This window comes from Lissotriton helveticus, chromosome 7 (genome assembly GCF_964261635.1).
Source record: "Lissotriton helveticus chromosome 7, aLisHel1.1, whole genome shotgun sequence".
Lineage (NCBI taxonomy): Eukaryota > Metazoa > Chordata > Amphibia > Caudata > Salamandridae > Lissotriton > Lissotriton helveticus.
The window spans coordinates 1732425301-1732448391 of NC_136068.1; the positions used below are offsets into that span (position 1 = coordinate 1732425301).

Here is a 23091-nt window from a genome sequence, read left to right on the forward strand (position 1 = left end):
TCGGCTAGTGCATTTCCCTGTCCAATGATGTCTGTCACCTTCTTGTGTGCCTGGCATTTGATGACGGCAAGCTTGTCGGGGAGAAGGACAGCTTCGATTAAGGCGGAGACTAGATCCCCGTGCAAAATGGGTGTGCCGTGTGAGGTCAAGAATCCCCTTTCCCTCCAAAGGAGCCCAAAATGGTGAACCACCCCAAAGGCATACTGGCTGTCGGTGTAAATGTTCGCTGTGGTTCCTGTTGCCAGGATGCAGGCTTGTGTCAAAGCAATCAGTTCCGCTGCCTGGGCAGATCGCTGGGTGATGCGGGCTGTTTCTACTACGGTTCGAGCCGTGGTGACTGCATAGGCAGCGGAAGTGGTACCGTCGGAGAGTTTGATGCAAGACCCGTCCACCCACAGCTCCCCGTCGGGGTCAGGGAAAGCCGTGTCTCTGAGATCAACCCTACTCCTGGTTTGTTCGTCCGTAAGGGTCACGCAGTCATGCACAGGGTGTGCATTGGGATCGTTCTCTGGCAGAGGTAACAGAGTTGCCGGGTTCAGTGTGGTGCATCTTTTCAGGGTGATATGGGGTGCAAGCAAATTCAGTTCGTATCCGGTCAGTCGTGCACTCGTCAGATGTTGCGTCTTGGTTTGGTTCAGGAGGGTGTCGACTGCATGGGGTACCAGTACCGTGAGGGAATTCGAGAGTACAATCCCCTCACTCTGTCGGATAGAGATTGCAGCAGCAGCTACAGCTCGAAGGCAGACAGGCAAGGCTCTGGCGACAGGGTCAAGAGTGGCAGAGAAGTAAGCGCACGGTCGTTGCCTAGGGCCGATGGCCTGGGTCAGGACAGATAAAGCGCACCCCTCCCTTTCGTGAGTGTAAAGGGAGAAGGGCTTTTTGTAATCAGGGGTACCTAGGACGGGGGCTGAGCAAAGGGCATCTCGCAGTTCCGTGAAGGAAGTTTGACATTCAGGGGTCCAAGGGAGTGGGAAAGGGACGTCTTTGTTTAACAGAGAAAGCAGTGGTTTTACAACGAGGCTAAAGTTTGGTAACCATTGTCGGCAGAAGGAGGTGAGGCCTAATAGGGAGCGGACCTGTTTCTGGGTCTTAGGGACAGGGGTATCTAGAATAGTTTGGATTCGATCAGGAGTGAGTTTTCTTCCATCTTTGGACAAAAGGTGACCTAGGTAAGTGACCTGGGGTTGGCAGAATTGCAACTTCTTCTTGGAGACCTTGTGGCCATTTTCCGCAAGGAAGTGCAGGAGTCGAATGGTGGCGGTAACCGCTAGAGGGGTGGTGTCGGCTGCCAAAAGGATGTCGTCGACATATTGTACTAACACCACTCCGTCCGGTAACTGGACTTGATCTAGTTGTCTTTTGAGGGCCTGGCTGTAGATGCTAGGGCTCTCCGTGTAGCCCTGGGGCGCTCGGCAAAACCTATATGAGCGGGCTTTTAGGGTGAAGCCGAAGAGATATCGGCTGTCTGGGTGAATGGGGATGGAAAAGAATGCGTTTTTGAGGTCGATGACGGTAAAGGTGGTGGCAGTAGAAGGAATCAAGGTCAGGATGGTGGTGATGTCTGAGACCACAGGGTACTGGGGTACCACCACTTTGTTGATCTCTCGGAGGTCGATGATAAAACGGTATGCTTTCTCATCTCCCTCTCCCTGCTTCTTGATAATGGGCAAGATAGGGCTGTTGCAAATGTTGCTAACCACTTCCTCTACCACTCCTGCGTCTATCAGTGACTGGATAATCATTACCAATGCCTTCTCGCCCTCTGGCGATATCCGATATTGTGGGAGTTTTGGGAGTGTTGCGTCTGGTCGGACAGTAATGTGCACTGGGTCAATTAACATACGCCCTACGTCCGAATCCGCGTTGGCCCACAGATACGGAGGCAGAGTGTCAAGCAGGGATGCGTCAGCGTCGTGATGGAAAACATGTGTCGGGGAGAGCAATGTCTAAGCAGAACGGGGTTGTCGTAAAGAAACACTCGAACTCCATCTTGAGAACACCTGATCGTCGCTCGGAAGTGTTTCAGTAAGTCAAGTCCCATAATGGCGTCAGGGCTATTGGAGGAGAGCAAAAACGTGGTGTCAGTGGTGTTGTTTTCTACGTCAAAGAGGATCGGTGCAGACAAAGGGTTGGTGGAGGGCGTTCCATCGAAACCTGTCGATGTTATGAGTGAGCCAGACAAGGGTGCCCTTGGAATCAGTCGTTTAGATAACGCACTACGTGTTGCGCCAGTGTCTACCAGAAATGGTGACTTGGTACCCAAGACCTTAGCAGTGACGTAAGGGCCCTGCTGGTCAACATAGAGCTCGACTGGATCCCTCCCTTGCCCTTGGCTGTCCTATGCGAAGTTGTGGGTGTCTTCATAGTCAGATTGTTGATATTGGTTCTGCCTGGGTCGATCAAACGTATTTGGTCTGCCTGATCTGTCGTTAGTCGTGTCATTTGGGGGCCCTCGCTGTTGTCCCTTATGTCTCGGTCCATTTGCTATGTCCCTGGTGTCTTTGTTTTTGATCATTTCCAGAAGAACTGGGCACTGGGATTTCCAATGGCCGGTCCCTTTGCAGAAAGCACACTGGTTCTCTCTAAGGTCTGTGCGTCCACTGTAGGAAGTCAGAGTGCGGTCCTGGGGAAATGTAGTCTTAGGGACGTTCGTCTGGTAGTTTCCCCGATATTGGTCTCATCCTATAGTCACCCCTTGTAGTTTGGCAATCATCACCCTCTCTTTCAAGTCCTTCTTCTTTTTCTCTGTTGCCCTATCGTTTTCATTTTTCTGATGTTCATAATATTGGGCCATTTGGAGAATTGCTGTAGGTTTGGAGGCTGCCCAACTACTCTCGCTGGCCTGTAGTTTCTGGGAGATCTCCGATGACAGTCCCTTAACATAATTCTGGACAAACAGATGGTGTCCGGTTGCAGTGGTCATGTCCTGGCCGCTGTAATCGGAGAACACCGTTTCAAACCGGGAGAAGTATTCCGATACATCCTCCTGGGGTTTCTGGCGGCAGGCCGTTACTGTCGACCAGTCCACTTTCTTTTCTGGGATCAGGGTTTTTAGTTTCTCTACGATTTTATCTGGAAGGTCTAGAATGGATTTCAGAGGCTTTTGTCCTGGTCCCCGTTGTTTATCCAGGCCATCGAGTTGTGACCAGGTATGTCCAAACAGCTCAAGGTGGTCGACTTTCCGGATTTGCTTCCACACATCAGCTGGTAGACATAACCCGAAGAACAAGTCGATGTCAGCCAGGGTCATAACCGTTGAACCCAGGGCTGTACCCAATTCAGTATAAAAGGCAGTGGGGTTTTTACGTAGATCGGGTAGAGATTTCCGGAATGTCAGAATCTCTTGCCGGTCCCATGGCTGGTAGACCCAGTTGTACACTACCCTTCCCTTCGCATCTTGGTTGTTTGCATCATCGTGAGTCCCTGTACCTCGGGGAGGAACCCAGTAAGGGGCAGCCTCTCGTATTGGCATCATGGTGTTAGATTGCTCGGTTGGTGGTTCGATCACTACGGAGGTCGTGGATTTAGTTCCCGACTCTCGTTCAGTGAGGTGACGGAAAACCTCAAGCGTACGCGTAAGGAGGTCCGACACATCACACTCGCCCTCATCCCCAATTTCGACCTTCCGGTACAGGGTCGTTAGGCTCCCGGGACCGTTGTCTCGATATCGGTCCTCGTATGCATTCAAGACGTGATAACACAGTCGTACGGTAAAATGTCGTCTGTGACTCCCTGTATACGAGTTGAACATATCCGTGATGTACTCTTCGTCTTCCTTCCTTTCTACCAGTGTCCTTGCTATCTTGTCGATCCCTGCTCGCTCATCTTTGCTCAGTCTGTTTGTTCTTGCAGGGCCAGCCCCCCGAGTCTCATGGTCGCCTAACGTTGTCGTTGATGCAGTATTTAATACAAGGGGTTCGGCTGGCACAGAGGCCATTGGGGCCGAAGCTGTGGCAGTACTTTCGTTTGTACCAGGGGATGGCGCGTGCTGTGCTAAGGGTTGGGAAGGGGCATATGGAGGGGGCATGTAGATGATAGGAGGACCTAACAGCAGATCATCGTTAGCTCGTTGTTTCGAGGGTAAATCAGGGTAGAGCATGGAGGGAGTTCTAACCGGACACTGGCTCGGTGTTTCCATTTCTAGTTTCTGTTTAGCTTTCTCTCTTTCCTTTATCTCTTTTTCTAGTTTCTGGGCAGCTAGGTGGGCTGCTTTTCGCAGCTCTTTTTCCAACCTACTCTCAGTTTTCTTTTTACGTTGTTCAGTTTCTTTGCGCCACATGCCGAAACTGTCAAGCATAGTGGGTGTTGTCTTGTTTTTACCCAGGGCTGTTTCTAGCGTTTTTATTTTATCATCATCGAAGGATCCTATCAGGGGCCACTGACTTTCTTGACCCTTTTTCGTATATTTATGCCATAGTTTGCTATAGGCTATAGCGGTCAATCCATGCTTCGTAAACATGTCCTTATTAGGGGTGCCTTCCAGTGGGGCTGGGTGGTCCATCTCTAATAAGCGGTCCGGGCTAAACAGGCTACTAATCAGTGGGGAGAAGACAGACATGACGGCTCGTAACGAGGGACTAAAAGTCAGCACTGCCTATCTTATCACTGGGTGCAAAGACTGGACAGAATATTTCTATTCTACGTTGTTTGCAGGCAGTGAATACCTCATGGATCGAAATAACAAAAGACCAATAAATATTCAATGGGGAGAATGAGTAGGTCCGCAAAGATCTGCGTTACCTACCCTTTTCACTATCTGCAAAAAGGGTGGTCTCTTCCCTGTTTGCAGACAGAGAATCTCCAGAAAACAATAGTTTTGCGAACAACAGTTCAGTTTCAAGTAATTATTCAGTGGGGGAGAAAAAAATAGGCACGACTGCTGCCCTACCTATCCTCCACTGTTTGCAAAGAGAGAGCCCGTTGTTTCTCCGTTTGCAGACAGCGAATCTCCAAATAAATAAAAAAAGAGCAATACTAGTATTTTTTAAACAATCAAGCAATCATTTCGCAACTTGTCGTGTTTACACGACCTTACCCGGACCGCATGGACAGTTTCTTGTCTTCCGAATCCAGCGCCCGATCGTCCTCTCTTCTCCGTTATCCTCGCGGCACTCCTGATGGTTCCCAGTCAGGACCGTAGATCACTCGAGAGAGGTCTGTTCGGAACCAGTGAAGTTCGGATGATCGGCTGTCAGACGAGGGTCTATCGGACAGACGCGTTCCCGATCGTTGCAGTCGTTCACTCTGTCGTCAGGACCTCTCCCACTGGATCCACGAGTCGCTGATGGGCCCCACGCTTGGGACGCCAATTGTAAAAGGGTTAGACTACCAACCAGAATATAAGGTCCTTAAGTATTGCCCGGCGGTGTCGCCTCTTGAACCCACAAGGTATTTTAAACTAATGAAGAGGCAGGCGCTGGAGACTGGAAGGCAGGAAACAAGGTTTTATTCTCTCCGGAGGAGAACACAGCAAAACAGACAGCAGGTATCGTTCTGAGGTGCTCTACCCGCATCTCTGAGGCCTGGCCTCTTATATACAAGTTAATCACTTTATTGCATGAAACACATTCTCGCTAATACTTTGATATTCGAAAGACATCCCCGGAATCTCCCCTTCAGGTCCATTCCCCCACATAGTTACAGTTGAAGTCCCCACCCCGGTCACAACAGGTGGTGATCATCGCGCAGTTGGATATTCCGCCGATCCATGGAAGGTGTGGGGTTCGATCGGATCTCGTAGGGTGGGGGTTTTGATCGACCCGGGGGTCCGGCAATGGGAGGAAGCTTCCTACTGTACTGGGGGTAATAAACAGTATCCGCAGAGCCAGATGGTGGCCTGGGAACGGGGAAGACAAAACGGGCACACAGAAAAGAGGGGGTTTGCATCAAAGGACCTGGGACCATGAAAGGAACGGAGGGAGGTGTCGTGCTGGGAACAGGATGGGATTCCGAGGCAGAGCTGCGCTGAAGAGGGGTTTATGACCCGAGACATGGGAGGGCGAGGGGGTTGCCAGCATGCGGGGGGGGGGGGGTGCCCGTGAGGCTAGGAGAGGGAGAGAGACGCGCTGGTTATCAAAAAAGGGCAGGGAAGCCATGGTGTTCAAAATGGCGGTTGTTTACGTGCACGAAAAGGGTTCAAGAAGAGCAAGAGGGCGCCGATAATGTTGACGGTTTCAGCCCAACTTTCAACAACACATTACTGAAATTTCTTTCTATTGGGCTCCCGCGGTTTAGGTCATGCTTGTAAAGCGTGTGCGCGTTTCACACTTCGCATTTATGTTTTCTGTTTGTCGTTTTTTTCCATGTTCTTTCCTTTTTCCTTTCCTTCTTCTATATCTGGAGCTACCTTCTTCTCATTGCCTTGATCTTCTTTTTTCTTCCTCTTCTTGATCTCTTTTCTCCTTTTTTCTATTATGGCTAATACATATATATACTTAAAATTGTTTCATTAAATGTTAAAGGATTGCGCCATCCAGTTAAACGTACAAAAATTCTAGATTATTTAAGTAGTTGTAAAGTTGATGTTTGTTTTATACAGGAGACTCATATTGATGATAACATTTTGGGTTATATGAAGAAGAAATGGGTAGACGCTATTGTCTCTTCTCCTGCTATTGGTAAAAAAAATGGTGTAGCTATATTTTTTGCAACAAAACTACATTGTCAAATTTTTTATGAAAATGTCTGATAAGGATGGTAGATACATTCTCATTAAAATTAAAGTTCATGATTCAGTTCTATTTTTATTAAATGTTTATGGTCCTACAGCAGATGACCCTATTTTTTGGTCTAATCTTACCACAGAGGTTCTTAAGGTTGGTAATGTACCTTTAGTGTCGGAGGTGATTTTAATGTTATTTTTGACCCCTTATTAGATAGATTATCCCATACTAAATTTCACCCTTCTAAAGTTTATTTTGGTTTCAAACTATTTATTCAAGCCACTAAGTTAGTTGATATTTGGAGATTGCATTTTCCTACAGAAAAAAGCTTCACATTATTTTCCAATCCGCATAATTCTCATTCTAGAATTGACTGTTTATAAGTTTCCAGGCAACTAATTACTTCAATTACTACTCCTATTATTGGTAACATTGACATCTCCGAACATGCTATGATTCCTTTAGTTTTAAATTTGGAATCCACTTTTACTAAACAATCCAGATGGCATATGAATACTGGTATAATTGTAAATGAGTATGATAAACCAAAACTTTTAGCTGATATACAGGAATTTTTTGTACTCAATCCTGAAGGTTCTACTTCTATGATTAACAGATGGGATGCTTGTAAAGCTTATATTATGGGTGTAACGATATCTATAATGGCCCATGCAAATAAAACCTTTAATATAACTACTTTAAACCTACAAAAACAAATTGCGAAATGTGAACGTCTTTTTATTACATCTAATAACCCTCAATACAAATTTAAATTACAAAAATTACACTATGAATTTAATTCTATACTTAGCTAAAGAGCAGGCATTCAAATTTCTAATGCTAAAGCCAGATTTCGATTTAATGCTAATAGATCTGGTAGACTATTAGCTAACTATCTACGCATATAAAAAGACAAAACTCATATCACTTCAATTCATGGTTCACATGGTAATATAGCTATTTCTCATAATGAAATTGTTAATGAATTTTGGAATTTTTATTCTACACTATATAACAAACCAGATTTCAATGATGTTTCTTTAATTGATTCATTTTTACATTCATGTCAGTTACCCAAGATTTCACAAACAGATACAATTGGTCTTGATGCACCTATTACCAAAGATGAAATTTCAACTGCCATTAAATCTCTTAAAAAGAATAAATCTCCTGGCCCTGATGGGATTCCAGCGGAATTTTATAAAGAATTTCAATCTCACCTTTTTCCATTTTTATTCCAACTTTTTACATTCTTTAGTACCACAGGAAAAACTTCTGGTTCTTTTACAGAATCCTTAATTATTGTACTTCCGAAACCAGATAAAGATCCTACTCTTGTATCCAATTATCGTCCTATATCCTTAATTAATCAAAATTGCAAATTGTATGCTAAAATACTTGCTACTAGATTAGACCCAATATTAGATTCTATCATAAACCCTGTCCAATCTGGTTTTATGAAAAATAGATACTCTGAAAATAATACAAGAACGTTAATGCATACTATTGAACAAAGTCCTACTCTAACCTTACCTTCGGGTATTGTAGCCCATTGGCAATTTTTATTTCATACGTTTTCGTCATTTAATTTTGGAGATACTTTTATATGCATGATTGCTGCTTTATATTTTGCTCCTACTGCTCGTTTATTTATTAATGGCCAAGTATCCACTCAATTTTCGCTTTTTAGAGGTAGAAGACAAGGATGTCCTCTTTCTCCTCTTTTATTTTTAATTGGACATTGAACCTTTTCTTACCTCTATAAGAAAATGTGATACCTTAAAGGGAAGTATTATTAAAGATGTTATTGTTAAAACCCTTGCTTTTGCGGATGATGTGCTGTTATTCATTAGTGAATAGTGATCCTATTTCTTCCTTTCTCCCATTAATGGATATTATCACAAAATACTCTGCAGTCTCTGGGTACACTTTAAATACCAATAAAACTGAATTTTTTCCATTAAATGTTTATTGTACTTCCCTTGCATGGAATTGTTTGGCAAAAGAATAAGATAAAATATCTTGGTATTTTATTTTCTTCATCCATAAAATCTACAATAACGTTAAATAGTGATCTCATCATAAATTATATTAAAAACAAAATATCTAAATGGTCATCATTACATCTTTCGTGGTGGGGTAGATTGGATTCTATCAAAATGACTATAGCTCCCAAAATCTTTTACACTCTTGCCATGATTCCTACTCAATTTCCATTAAAGTTTTATAAGGATGTTGATAAATTGTTGTCAAAGTTTTAATGGAACAACAAATCCCCTCAAATTAGTTATAAAATATTAAAAGTGCCTAAACGCAATGCAGGATTCGGTATCCCTGATTTCTTCCTTTATCATAAAGCCTTTATTTCAAAACAAAGTTCATTATGGTGTAATCAATAGTTGTTAAATAATTCCCTGTGTGGCTCTTGATTGAGAGAGCTATAGTACATCCATTTCCTTTATCTACTTTATTATCCATGTCTAATAATACTACTTTTCTCAACAAATCAGTTATTATTAAATCTACTAAAATGTTATTTAATGATCTTGACTTACTTTTTCTTTCTCCAATGAATAATACAGAAGAGTTATCACTGTGGTATAGTAATGTTATTAAATTAAATAGGAAGGTTAATTTCTGGTTTTCATGGATTAAAGCTGGTATTTTTTATCTCAAAAATATCTATACTAATAATGCTTTTATTTCTTTTGAATTGTTACAATTAAGATTTGGCTTAACTAAATTAGAGTTTCCTAAATATCGAATTTTGTGTAATTCAATCTTGGATTCCTTCCCTAATGTTATTCCGTCTAATGTTGCAGCTGACTTATCTATTTATATTCAAACGGTTTCTCTCTCTTCTCATGGTGTTTCCATTTTATATAAAAAAATTATCAGATACCTTAGGTAGTAATATTGATATGCTTTTAAGTTTTTGGAATGCTGAACTTTCGCTTTTTTTAGCTGCTGACACATGGAAAGATATTTGGCTCAATAGTGTATTGGGTTGGCTACCTGTTTCAATATACCAAACCAATTCTTATATTCTATTTAATCGTTTATGGACACCATTGCGCCTATTTCAAGCTAAACTTATACCATCTACAGATTGTTGGCATTGTAAATTACACCCCGGTACATTACAACATATGCTTTTAGATTGCCCTTTAGTTTTAAAATTTTGGTCTAAAGCTTCCGATATCATAAAAAAGATTTTGAACATTCATATAAATGTTTCATACCCATTAATTATTTGTAAATCTGTTATACTCTCACCACAATTACATGAGTTAGAAAGTAAACTATTTAATTTCTTAATTTCTGCAGCATTAAAATCCATCACTTTTTGTTGGAAAGATGTTTCTAAATTATCTGTAAATGCTTGGTGGTCTTGGGTTATCTTTACAAGAAAAGGGGCTCAATTATCCATAAATGGGATTAATCATAATTCTATTTCTTATCAATCTTTTTGGTTACCTGTTGATATATATTTATCTTCTTAATGTTGTAATTCCGAATTTTCTATGAATTTTGTCACATTTAGATACATTTTTATTATAAGATATAGTAGCTCTATTGTTATTATCTGCAATAACTATTATACATGTTCCCCTTTTACCTTCCTCCTTTACATTAATTTGAATATGTTACAATCTTTACCTACTATAATTTGTTTGATCAATTTATGAATAGTTACATGGGTATTTTAGCCAAATTGTAATATTTTTTGTATTGTCTTTGTTTGTTATCTATACTCAAAAATGTCAATAAAATATTTTGAACTTAAAGAATGAAATGGAGATGGTGGCTAACCTGAAAACGGAGCCAGGCCCCAGGGCATTAGAGCGCTTTACAAAGAACCAGGCATCACGCATGTATTTCGCCACACTAAGATTATTAGGTGATTTGTAACCATCGTTGTGAAAGAACAAGCATTGGCAAAGTCAATAGCTTTCCCCACTGGAGCTATTGCCAAGCCAGCTGGGAAGGCTGAAAGAGGCAGCATGCACAGGGGCAGCACCATATACCTAAGGCTGCAGGTATATACAACTGAAAAGCGGCAACATGCAGAAGTTATTGGAGCTCAGGATCTTGCCCTGGGTAGAAGCATGCATAAAGCAGCTGGATATGAATACAGGCTGCAAATGGATAAGGCACCGGAGGATCAGGCTTGAGCGGTGTTGTCCCGTGATCAGCCCTCTATTATCTTGTGTTCCTGTTTGGTGGCCTTTATGGCGCAAAGGAGGCAGAGAAAGAGCAGGCCGGCAATCACTGCGGCTCGTCCCTTCTTCACCATGTTTGGGTGTGAGCTGTGCAGCGTCGGGCTCTCGAGTCTGGGGGCTTATGTCATCTCTAGGGGTGGATGATCACAGGACAGGACGAGCACAGCACAGAGGTTCAGCAATGCTGGAAGAGAGGCTGGGAGAGGCTATTGCTCGTCATCGCAGAGGAAGCGTCACTATCAACGTCTTCTTTTGGCACATAGTAAGCACTGCCTGATCCTAGCATGGCATTCGCGAACTCCCTGTTAATGGTCAACTGTAAAAGCGTACAGCGAACATCATGCATTGATATGTTTATAATTCACAGGTCTGAAGTGTTTATTTACAGTAGGGGTGTGTGTGTATCAGTTTCTACACTTCCCAGATAAACAAGCAACAAACACTAGCGCCTCGTGCGGTGGAGGGGTGAGAGGGGGGGCAGGCGAGATTCACTCACAGGAGCACTAATTGCTGCCAGATGGTGGCACGCGCTCCGGCGAGTGATTCTACTGACGTGCAAAAAAAGCCAAAGCGCTCAGAAAAAGGTATTTTTCCTTTGCAACGCATGCGCGTTGCGAAGGCCGAGACCTAAAAAGTGCCCACTGCTTCTTTTGTAGTATTTGATTTACAGAGTGAAGCAAAGTCAAATAGTCAAGGCTCAATCTTGTTCAGTGGTGTGGGCTAGAATGACTAGTTCAGGTAACCTTTATACTACTCACAACACATATGACATCTAAGCAGTAGTCTTCTTTTATAAAACCAAAAAAGGATATGTGACTGGAATATGACTTTCATTATTACTAAAGTAATATGCAGAGCAATGGGCAGCTTGTAAAAATGAGGGTTACAATAAGTGCATAGGGCCTATAGGCAAGCATGTGATTTGATCTTTGTTCACCAGGTTCTAGATTGTGCAAATATACTGCTGGCTCTGATCTTCTGTCCAATTTCAGTTAACAGTCACTGACCTAGCAGAAGAAGAGCAGGATCACACGGTCCTCATCAAACAGATCAGCAGCATCAGAGCAAGGGCTGAGCGAAGATGAAAGGCCTTGGTCAGAAATGCCAGCTCTTCTTGGTGCTTACACTGTTGACGAAACAGATGCCAGGTAGTTGTGGTCACTGCAGTGCTGTTGGGCTTGGAGGGGAGTGTGAGAGCTCCGGAGGGATGATGTGTCTCCTTTGATGCTCTTGGCCTTTGAGTTGGGTGCACACAGTGGGTTCTTACTCTCAAGCCTCCTACTTGCATCAACCCTCAGGGTGACTGTAGCACAGTAGTGATTAGCCACTGAACAAAGGTACTGTGGCAGAGTCAGGCATGCTACCTTTTTTATATACACATTTTCATTGCTCTAGCGAGAAACCAGGTTCCTCCTATAGCATAAAAGAGACAGACAATCAAATATTGATAGGCCCGTTCAATTTGGGAATATGAGCACAATGCTGTAGGGTAGGTCTTTGCTTTATGTAACAATAGACCAGTGATCAATATGGACACATCAAGGCAGAAGAGACTTTGTTATCCTGTACACTGTGCATCTACCAGTTTCCAAGGGCCCCTTAGAGTATAAACACCAAACTTAACTATAAAGAATCCTCCCCTCCCCATGCGAGCCATGGCATGGCCAAATACGAACTATAAGAAAGCATTCCTACACTTTTCCAGTAATAGGGAAAAGAGAGGTTGAAAAGTGCCCCATAGCGGTGCTCCTATCCAGGTCATCAGGCATGCTACCTTCAAGCCTACAAAGAGGTATTGCTAATGGGAGCATCAGGCTCTGGGTGCAAGAGGCCTCAGTGGTCAAGGGCCCCGTGGGAGAGGTGCCACAATGATGTCACAGATGCTGCTCTATTGTCTGAAAAGATGATTGGTCACCAGTAATCTCCTGAAGACTGACTGCTGTTTCAAGTCGGGCTAGACTCTGGTCCAGAGGTTACATCCTCGGTCTGAGTTAGCGCCGATAAGTGCCTAATGTATAAGGCACTGGATTGCAGGCTCTGACTGGGCAAGGTACATTTTGAGTGGTCCAAGCAGTCTACGTCTTCCCAGAATTAAGCAGCAAGATCGTGCCCTATTCTTCTCTAGGTGAAACTGACAATGATGCTGCCTCTGTTCCTTGCCTTACTTTAAATGGCCACATAGTTTCTTTAAGTGAAAGGTAAAATCTGGATACATTGCAGGGGCCAGTTTATATTCAAACTTGGGGTGCTGTTGGAGTAAATCCCAAAAAACAACAAGTGATGGACTGAATGTGGATCAATGTCACACACTCCCCCAGTCAAAAGATCTGGGCCCAAATCCATCGTTTTATTGCACTCCACACCACCCTGGGTCAGATAATGGCTTTATGCAAATCAGTGTTGTTCCAAACAAAGAAGAGAGTAAGGGAGTTCGTTCACCCAAAAGTGAACTAGAGACTTCTCCTATTCCCCTGGGAGGAGATATGGCAAAAACAAAGAGAGGAGTATCCACTATGATTTTGAAGAACAGACGTATCTGGAGGACCGGTTCTTGGCAAAAAGAAGGAAATTCATCCTTTTGATAGAAACCCCTCACTCACCACCTAGTGGTGACATGCTTCATCATCGGGGTCCACCTTGGCGTCCTAGCGACACCAAGGTGTGCTGCAACACCTGGACTACAGTGGAGCGGGTTGTGGCTGTAGGTGCAAAAAAATGTTAAAAATTGTCCTGGTTGTACTCAGAAAAAGTAGTTTTATTTTTAGAGCAACTGAACAATGTTTTAAAATTAATACTGGCGAGATCCTGGTAGGGAGGGTTACGACCAAGGGATCTCTATATGTGTTGAGTGGTCAACATGTTTCTACCATAAGGGCTATTGCCCGGTATTCGTCAGGACCAGAAAAAACAGGTGGACAGGGGGTGCGTGCTCCCTAAAAAGCACACCCGTCCTTGATCCCCTGTGTGCCTACTGGCAAAAATTGCCAGTGGTGAGTGCCGCTCAATAAAATAAGTGAGCTGGCGGGTAAAGAAGAGAGACCTGTAAGGAGAGAAGGGTGGATAAAGAACAATCAGGTATTGAGTGATAGACTTACTCTCCTGTAACGTCGTGCAGTCTCTCAGTGCAATTGATATATAGTGCCAAATGAAAAGGGGGGGGGGGTGGTTCTCCAGATATACGTAATACCGAGGTGGAGGGGTGATACTAGTCAACATCTATGGCAAAGGGTAGGTGCACGCAAGTTGCATGCAGTGCTAGCACGACCCAGGGGGGGTTTGAGTATTGGGTGTAAGATACTTGTGCTACACGGAACAGGTCTGTCACGTGGTGCCTAGGCTACTCGCAGGATATTTAATGACAGGGCGGAACCTATTCCATTACAGTTGAATGTACGGTGAAGTGAATTAGGGCATAGATGTAACTCGGTAGTGCTATATACATTTGTCAGCAACCGACTCAAACGTGTAAGTGAATAACATTAAATTAACAAACAAAAACAAACATACATGTAACACTGAAGGACACACTTAAGTTCAGAATGACTTGGGAATATGCTTACTCAAATATGAGTGCTCTGCGCTTCAACGGGCAGGGCGTAGGGTCAATGCCTGTATAATAACAAATTCTGTAAGAGACAAACAGAGCGCGAGCGTTGTAAATCTCTGCGCCGCTCAGGACGCTGTGTGGGTGGTGGGCGGCGCCCTCGTGGACCCGGTACATGGATGTGTACCCGGGGCCTGGTATCATGAATCTACTTACAGTTTCAGGCAGGTAAGATCAGAGTCGACCTACTCCTCGCGTCCACTGCTCGGCTAGTAATTTCGAGGGCAGCTGGACGCGGTAAAGAGGAGTCGGCCGCTTCCGGGTTTGGGCGCGGCCTGGGCGTGTAGGGGGCGGGGCTAGCAGTACGCGGTGGCGTGCTGTCGGTAGCTAGGCTACCGTGAAGATACAGCCAGCAGGTTAGGTTGTATAACTACACATAGCAGGGTCGGTTGGCTCGCGGGGTTGCTCCGCAATGCTGGAAAGAAATGAAAACGAAGCGTGAGGTTCACGCCAGGACTTACATTGTAGAAACAGTTATTTACACAGCAAGTAGTTGTGGACATTATAATTTACACTGCGTTTGGACTGGAGACCTGAGTCTGATCACTGGTATGTGAGGTGCCACAGTGTCAAAAGGAGCCTTATTGCAAGGTTTCTGAGGGTGATACATTTTAATAAATAAACAAATTAACATTACTGGATCAAGTGGGAAAAGCATAAAGCCATTATCTGACCCAGGGTGGTGTGGAGTGCAAAAAAACGATGGATTTGGGCCCAGATCTTTTGACTGGGGGAGTGTGTGACATTGATCCACATTCAGTCCATCACTTGTTGTTTTTTGCAATTTCCGCCCTAAGTGCGCTGGGGATGCCCAGACGTGGGTCCCAGGCACTCCACACCACTTGGAGTCAAGCTAGCCGGGCTGAAGAGAGGTGTTACCTCGAAACCGGTCCGGTCCTCGGATGCTTGATTCCGGTCTGGGAAAGTTATGGCTGTTGTAGTTCGGACTGGACTGTTCCCATGGGGCAACAGGGTCAGAGCTGATTTGCATAAAGCCATTATCTGACCCAGGGTGGTGTGGAGTGCAAAAAAACGATGGATTTGGGCCCAGATCTTTTGACTGGGGAAGTGTGTGACATTGATCCACATTCAGTCCATCACTTGTTGTTTTTTGCAGTTGGAGTAAATCCAGCTGCCCAATTACATTCAATGTTTGTCCCAAATGTTAGAGGGGAATCAATCCTAGCAAATTGCATTTTCTTGTACGAATCCCATTAATTCAGCGGTAATGTTCTACAAGGGGATGAAACTCTTAGATGGTGTATTGCATCCAAACAACAGCTCTCCAGCAACATAACACCTAGGATGTGTAGGTAGGACAGGCAGCCCATCTTTCTGGACAAGGTGTGCAGCCTTTACCCTGCCATTGGCAATTGTTATTGCTAAACGACAGACTTACCTGCTGGAAATGGCTTGGTCCAAGCCCTGTGAGTTATAATCACTCCTGCCTGCTCCTCTCTCTGTGGGGATGATCCAAGCCAGCTACGCGTGGCTTTACAAAGATTTCTAGTTGGAGGGGGTATCTCAGAGAAGCAGCACAGGGGCAGGACATGCAGGGAGTGTGGATGACTAGAAGTGGGCGAGCTAATGAAAGTTTGAGCCAGGCTTGAGCCTGAAGCATGGCTCTGGCTCAGCTTCAGGTCATATTGGAACCTCAAGCCTATAACAAGCCGAGCTTTCATGTGCCTTCTGCCTGCCACTCTGCCTGTACCCAGGATGTGGCTTTAAGACCAGAGCTGCCAACTTTGGAACTGGGGAACAAAGTTTGAATCTCAACGTCAGCTCAACATCCTGTGATTCTGGGTACATCAATAAATCGCCCCATACCTAAAAAATGAATGTGAACTTGTGTAATGTAACTGGTGCTCATGTAGAGTGCTCCAGTGCCTTTGGGCAGCAGCGGTTTCGCTTCGTTGGAGTAAGAGCATCACTCCACCTGCTGGCACAGCGGTAAGCACAGAATAATAAAATTGTCCTTACCATTTTATTATTCTGTGTGCCACTGGCCCACGCTGCTGGAGTGTAAGGGTGGCACAGATTCCTGCGTATTGCAGGATGTCTCCCAGGGCCCAGTGCACATTTCAGATTATCCAGCTATCCAACATGGGCACTTCAGATCCAGAAATCCCAGGCCTGGGAAACAGCCAGGGTATTGCTGGCACAGGTCCCCAGCCACAAAAGGAGCACTAGGTTAGCCTGCTCCAACCAATCCTGCTGCTGCTTTCATGCTGAAAACAGCATAAGAGCAGCTCCGGGATTGCTTGGATTCGCGCTGCACTTGGAAGGAAGTCCTTCCCTTTCTTTCCTGCTCCTAGCCAACCCCAGCCATGTATGCTCCTTTTGCTAATTTGTAACCATTCCTCTTCTCTTTCACTCTTTAGTCCTGCGAGGTAAGAGAGGAGCAGAAGGTCGAAAACCCAGCTAGCTTGACAAACCTGTCATTATTCACGAACTATCGAAGGCTCCACCCAGTGTTTCTGGCTCATTATAGAGCACATCTTTATATACAGAGTGAAATGTTGGATGTTTGGGTGTGAGAGTGAAAGAAGCAGGAGCAGTTCAAATTGACTGCGCTGCGGCATTGCACCAGAGAGGTGTGGTGCAGCGGCAAGAGCGGCTGACTCTGTAGCTCGGGGCATGCCGTTCAATACCTGGCGCTAGCGGCAGCTCAGCTCAGCAGTATGTGACTCTGGGCAATAGCTCACTTAATCTTCCAGACAGCCCCCAGCGCCTTGAAACCCTTAAGGGTGACATGTTCCCAGATTGCAAATAGGAATTATTATTATTACCCAGGTACACACTTTGTGAAGTTGTGGATTCATATCTGTGGAACTGAAAAGTGAGGTGCCCTACCATGATGCAAACTTTTACGGGAATAGGCGGGCCCAAGCTGTATCGTTATGGGAGCATACATTCACTGGTGATGCCAAACCACATACAGACTATAGTCTGGTAAGTTAAAGGGGGTGTTCTGCTGAATGGTTAAGAAGAGGGTCCATATTCAAGGTGAATGATGGCCGCTTTTACAGCAAGACACCCTTGTCCTGATTTAAAGGATTGGTTTGTGATCAATGGGAGCACATGCTTCTAGAAAGGGTTGCTGAACAGGCTATAATTTTTAAGTTTCTGTTTGTATTTCTGTTTCATCACCAGCTCATAAGTTCAGATCTGCTTTGCTGCTAGAGTGAAGGACCAGATAAAATGCTGCTCAGGAGTGACCGTCCTGTCCTCGGCAGAAGCGGTCGCTCCCCTCACCTCCTCCCGACTGGTATCGTAGCGCTTTAAGTCTCACAAGTGCTCTTCCAACCGCTAGCCACTGCTCTCAATTTACGCACTGCTGGGCATTGTATCATTGTTTAGATAACCATTGCGGAGTGCATACTGCTGCTTAATTGCGCACTGCTTGGGCATTGTATCACTGTTAGATAACCATTGCTGAGTGCATACTGCTGTTAAGTCGCGCACTGATTTGGCTTTGTATCTATTGTAAAATACTTACTGCCGAGTGCACTTTGTCTCGACTGCTTGCTCGTGTAATACTTGCTGCTGTGTGCATTTCTTATCGTCGGCAGCCAAATATCGTAGCGCTTTAACTTTGCCACAGCGCTTCCTACCGCTAGCCACTGCTGCATAAATAAGTTCACCCCCATAGCGCTCCATTATTGTAACTGCTTTGTGCCCCAATCTCGCCCGGCCTTGCAGCATTTGTTATTGTTGCTGCCATTTTGTTTGTTGTCCCAGACCCTCCCTCCACCTCGCTCCCGCCTCCCAGCTGCCCCTCCCACGCTCCGCCCCCTCCACTCTCCATTTTGGACAGATGTACCTACGTGCAGCGTCCACGCGCAGCGGTCGCGCCGAAGGTGCGCCAAAGGTAAGCCCGTCTACGCCCGTCCGCGCCTGGACCGCGCCCAGCGCCAGACCCCCTGGCCCCCGCCGTACCCAGCCCACTAGACTCACATATGATGCCGCAACTCTCCTCGCCCTCAACCCCGGACGCACACCACAATGCTGCGAAGCCACCCCAGGACGTACCCACGGCCCTTTCGCCTGTCACACCTGTAAGTTCACCTGCTTCAGGACCCTCACCAAATCTACTTCCTCCAAACATTGCTCCGACTCCAACCACCTGAAGTGCATCCTGCTGAACTCCCGCTCGGTCCACAGACACGCATCGGAACTCTGGGACCTACTCGACACTGCATCACCGGACATCGCCTTCCTTACAGAAACATGGATGAACACATCATCAGCACCCGACATCGCTATAGCCATACCGGACGCTTACAAGATCATCCGAAAAGACCGCACCAACTAAACAGGAGGAGGCATCGCCATCATCCACAGGCACACCATCAAAATCACGACCAGCATCGACGATAATCTTGCAACCGCCGAACATCTCCACTTCCAGATCCACACCGACCCTAGGACCACACTTAGAGGCACCCTCACCTACAGGCCTCCAGGAACCCCCACTCAATTCAGCGATGACATCACAGACTTCGTCAGCCCACATGCCCTCGCCTCCGAGAACTACATTCTATTAGGAGACCTCACTTCCACCTTGAAAACAAACACGACAGCAACACCAACTCCCTTCTGGGCAACCTGGCCAATCTCGGACTCAAACAACTTGTGGACACCCCCACCCATGTAGCCGGACACACGCTCGACCCTATCTTCACCTCCAGCAAGCACATTTCCTTCGACCGCACCACAGCTCTCCATTGGACGGACCACAGCTGTGTTCACTTCAGCTACAAAACCACCTTGACCCACAACCGCCCACAACCTATTCCTCGGAGAAACTGGAACAAAATCACCTCCGACCAACTCCTCACATCACTCAACCAAAACCCTCCCACCCTCTCATTGGACCCAAACCAAGCGGCCACCAAACTCAAGCAATGGATCACCCACGGCGCTGACGAATTAGCACCCCTGAAAAAGCACCAGATCAATTCAGACAGCAAAAAGGCTCCCTGGTTCAATGATGACCTTAAAAAATCCAAGAAGCTATGCCGCACCCTAGAGAAAACATGGAGAAAAAACCCAACCACCGACAACATGGCCACCCTCAAGGCGGCTACCCGCAAACACCACCAACTGATTCGATCCACCAAGAAATCAGCTTTCAAGGATCGTCTCGACAACAACGCCCACAACAGCAAGGAACTTTTCAACATCGTCAAAGAATTCACCAACCCCGCTGCAGCATCTAACGACATCACTCCCTCCCAAGACCTCTGCGATGTGTTATCCTACTTCTTCTACAACAAAATTGCCGACATCCACAACAGCTTCGAGAACACTCCCTGCGAACAACCCTCCCCACCCTCCTCAGATCCCACACCGCCAACTAACAACCTCAGCGCCTGGAACCCAATCACCACCGAAGACACCATCCGCCTAATGAACTCAATCCACTCTGGCTCGCCAACCGACCCCTGCCCCCACCACATCTTCCACAAAGCTGAATCCATCATCGCACCCCATCTCCGTGATGTCATCAACTGCTCGTTCAACTCTGCCACCTTCCCAGAAAGCTGGAAACACGCCGAACTTCAGCGCCCTCTTGAAGAAACCCACAGCAAACCCCTCTGAACTTAAAAACTACCGACCCATATCCCTCCTCCCCTTCCCCGCCAAAGTCATTGAGAAAGCCGTCAACAGCCAACTCGCCGCCTTCCTTGAACCCAACAACTCCCTCGATCCCTCTCAGTCCGGATTTCGGGCCAAACACAGCACCGAAACCGCCCTCATTGCAGCAACAGACGACATCAGAACACTATTGGATAACGGAGAAACAGCGGCCCTCATTCTACTCGACCTCTCGGCCGCTTTCGACACAGTCTGCCACAGCACCCTTATACAACGCCTCAGCAACATCGGCATACAAGGAAAAGCCTTGGACTGGATCATCTCATACCTCGCCGGGAGAACTCAAAGAGTCCGACTTCCCCCATTCAACTCAGAGGCCACTGAAGTCATCTGTGGAGTACCACAAGGATAATCACTCAGTCCCACCCTCTTCAACGTTTACATGAGTCCACTCGCCTCCATCGCGCGTCAACACAACCTTAACATCATCTCTTACGCCGACGACACCCAGTTAATCCTTTCCCTCACCAAAGACCCTAACACCGCCAAAACCAATCTTCACGAAGGCATGAAAGAAGTAGCCGAATGGATGAAACATAGCCGCCTAAAACTCAACTCAGACAAAACGGAGGTGCTCATCCTTGGATCCTCCCCCTCTGCCTGGGACAACTCTTGGTGGCCTTCCGCTCTGGGCACAGCACCCACACCCACAGACCACGCACGCAACCTGGGTTTCATCCTAGACTCCTCTCTCTCGATGTCCAGACAAGTCAACGCAGTCTCATCCTCCTGCTTCAACGTACTTCGTATTCTCAAAAAGATCTTCCGCTGGATCCCCCTCGAAACAAGAAAGACTGTCACCTACGCACTGGTCACGAGTCGACTGGATTATGGTAACACACTATACGCCGGAATCACAGCAAAACTACAGAAAAAACTCCAACGCATCCAAAAGGCATCAGCGAGACTCATATTGGACATCCCTCGCCAAGATCACATCACCGGACACCTAAAAGACCTCAACTGGCTTCCCGTCAACAAGAGAATTACATTCCGTCTTCTCACCCACGCACACAAGGCCCTCTACAAACTAGGACCCGAATGCCTCAACACTCGACTGTCCTTCTACACACCCACTCGCCAACTTAGATCGTCCAATCAAGCCCTCGCCACAGCCCCGCGCATCCGAAAATCCACTATGGGTGGCAGATCCTTCTCCTTCCTGGCGGCCAAGACCTGGAACTCACTCCCCACTCACCTCCGCCTTACTCAAGACCACATCTTCTTCAGAAAAGAACTTAAAACCTGGCTATTTGACAAAATTTGAACCCCCCTTCCCCAAGCGCCTTGAGACCCTCTGGGTGAGTAGTGCGCTATATAAATCCCTGAACTTGAACTTGAACTTGAAGCTTTTGATTGCTCTGCAACATTTGTGTCAACAGCACCATAACTGGAAGTGAGGAGATCGCAGATCTTAACAGTGATTTATTCTTCTAATTCATGGATGGCAGCTGACCCAGTACTGGAAAATTAGTGTAGGCAGAGGGAGTGTTGCAGTCCTGTGTGTTGTGCATATGATGTATAATAGGAAGAGCAAAACGTGGCAGCGTCCTCAAAAAATGCTCGCGCGTTGGCTCCCAGTGTTGTGATACACATGTGATAGTGAATGTTAGAAATGTGCTCTTGTTCAATATTTGTGTTGGGTTGGTGTTCAGACAACGCCCTGGGAATGACTGAAAGGTATTGTCGTGGGTCCATGTGTCGGAATTCAGCAGTAGTAACATACTATTATTCGTTTGAAGTGGAAATCAGTTTTGAAGTCGCGAGATGATGCAATGAACCTCAAAACAGTGCCTTCTTTTATCCGTTCTGGGTAAATGCACAATCCAGGTATTTAATTTCCACTGTTGACTAATGCTGTTCCATAAAGGTTTGTTAAAACTTCACAGACAAATATAAGCATATGCATGTCTAGAAAAGTTGCAAAATAGATAGTACTATTTCTAAAATGCATATATATTGAGTAAGAAGCTCTGCAATAAAGTGGAAATGTCCAGCTATTTTGAATTTGATGAATCTTCCACTCACTTCTAATTGCTTACCTCCCATAGGGCCCGATTCACAGAACTAACTTAAAATAAAATCCTAAAATTTAGGAGTCCTAAAGTTAGGTGTCCTAACTTTACTACTCCTAAACTGAGAAAAATCCTAACTTTAAGACTTTCGGTGTTCACAGAAGGCATTTAGGAGTCCTAAAGTTAGGACTCCTAACTTCTGTGAATACCGAAATGAGTAAGGGCCTTCTGTGAATACCAAAATGAGTAAGTGCCTTCTGTGAATACCAAACTGGTAGTCGGTTTAGGATTTTGTCTTAGGTTAGTTCTGTGAATCGGGCCCTTACATTTCACATTTTCTCCTTGTATCTGACCTGCACTTCTACAGATCAGTGCCAGCAAGTGCTGCTTTTAATAACAACTCAGAGTCGTTATAACGACAAATAATCGATGTATTGTTATCATTTAGATTTAAAGTAAAGCAATAGCTGTTTGTTTTATGGAACACGTTCGCCAGAGTAAATCTGACAGCAATAGGGAAGTTCATGAGCTATTTATTCTGACCTGATACTTTGTAAATACTAATGCTTGCAGGACTAGTAAAAATCCAAAATTGTCAAGCTTGTACGGTGTCAAGCAATCTCCTATCCTCACTTTTTTCATGTTGTAAAAAAAGCAGCTCATGTTTTGGATTTATTTTCTCAATAATAGCTGATTCTGTGCTTTAAAAACGATAAAAGAAAGTCTCATTAAGTAGCCATGTATAGTGTGGCCTCAATAGCTCCCAATAGGCCTCACCACAGACACAGCCTGCAGATGGAAAAGCAATTAGCATTCTCGCTTGTGATAATTACCCGCAGTATGGGAGGCTCAGGCTTATCGAAGATGTAGCTTTCACTATGCCCAGTAATAAGCTTCTTTAAACACTGATATATTTACGGTTCTAC

General features: G+C 45.4%; 1 long non-coding RNA gene across 1 annotated transcript; it reads right to left on the reverse strand.

Moving 5' to 3' along the window:
- Nucleotides 1-13606: 13606 nt before the first annotated feature.
- Nucleotides 13607-14707, reverse strand: LOC144767655 (uncharacterized). The gene is made up of 3 exons (XR_013598297.1): nucleotides 14646-14707; nucleotides 14446-14494; nucleotides 13607-13925 (listed from the first exon to the last, which is right to left on the reverse strand). It is a non-coding gene; the product is annotated as an uncharacterized LOC144767655 (long non-coding RNA).
- Nucleotides 14708-23091: the final 8384 nt, after the last annotated feature.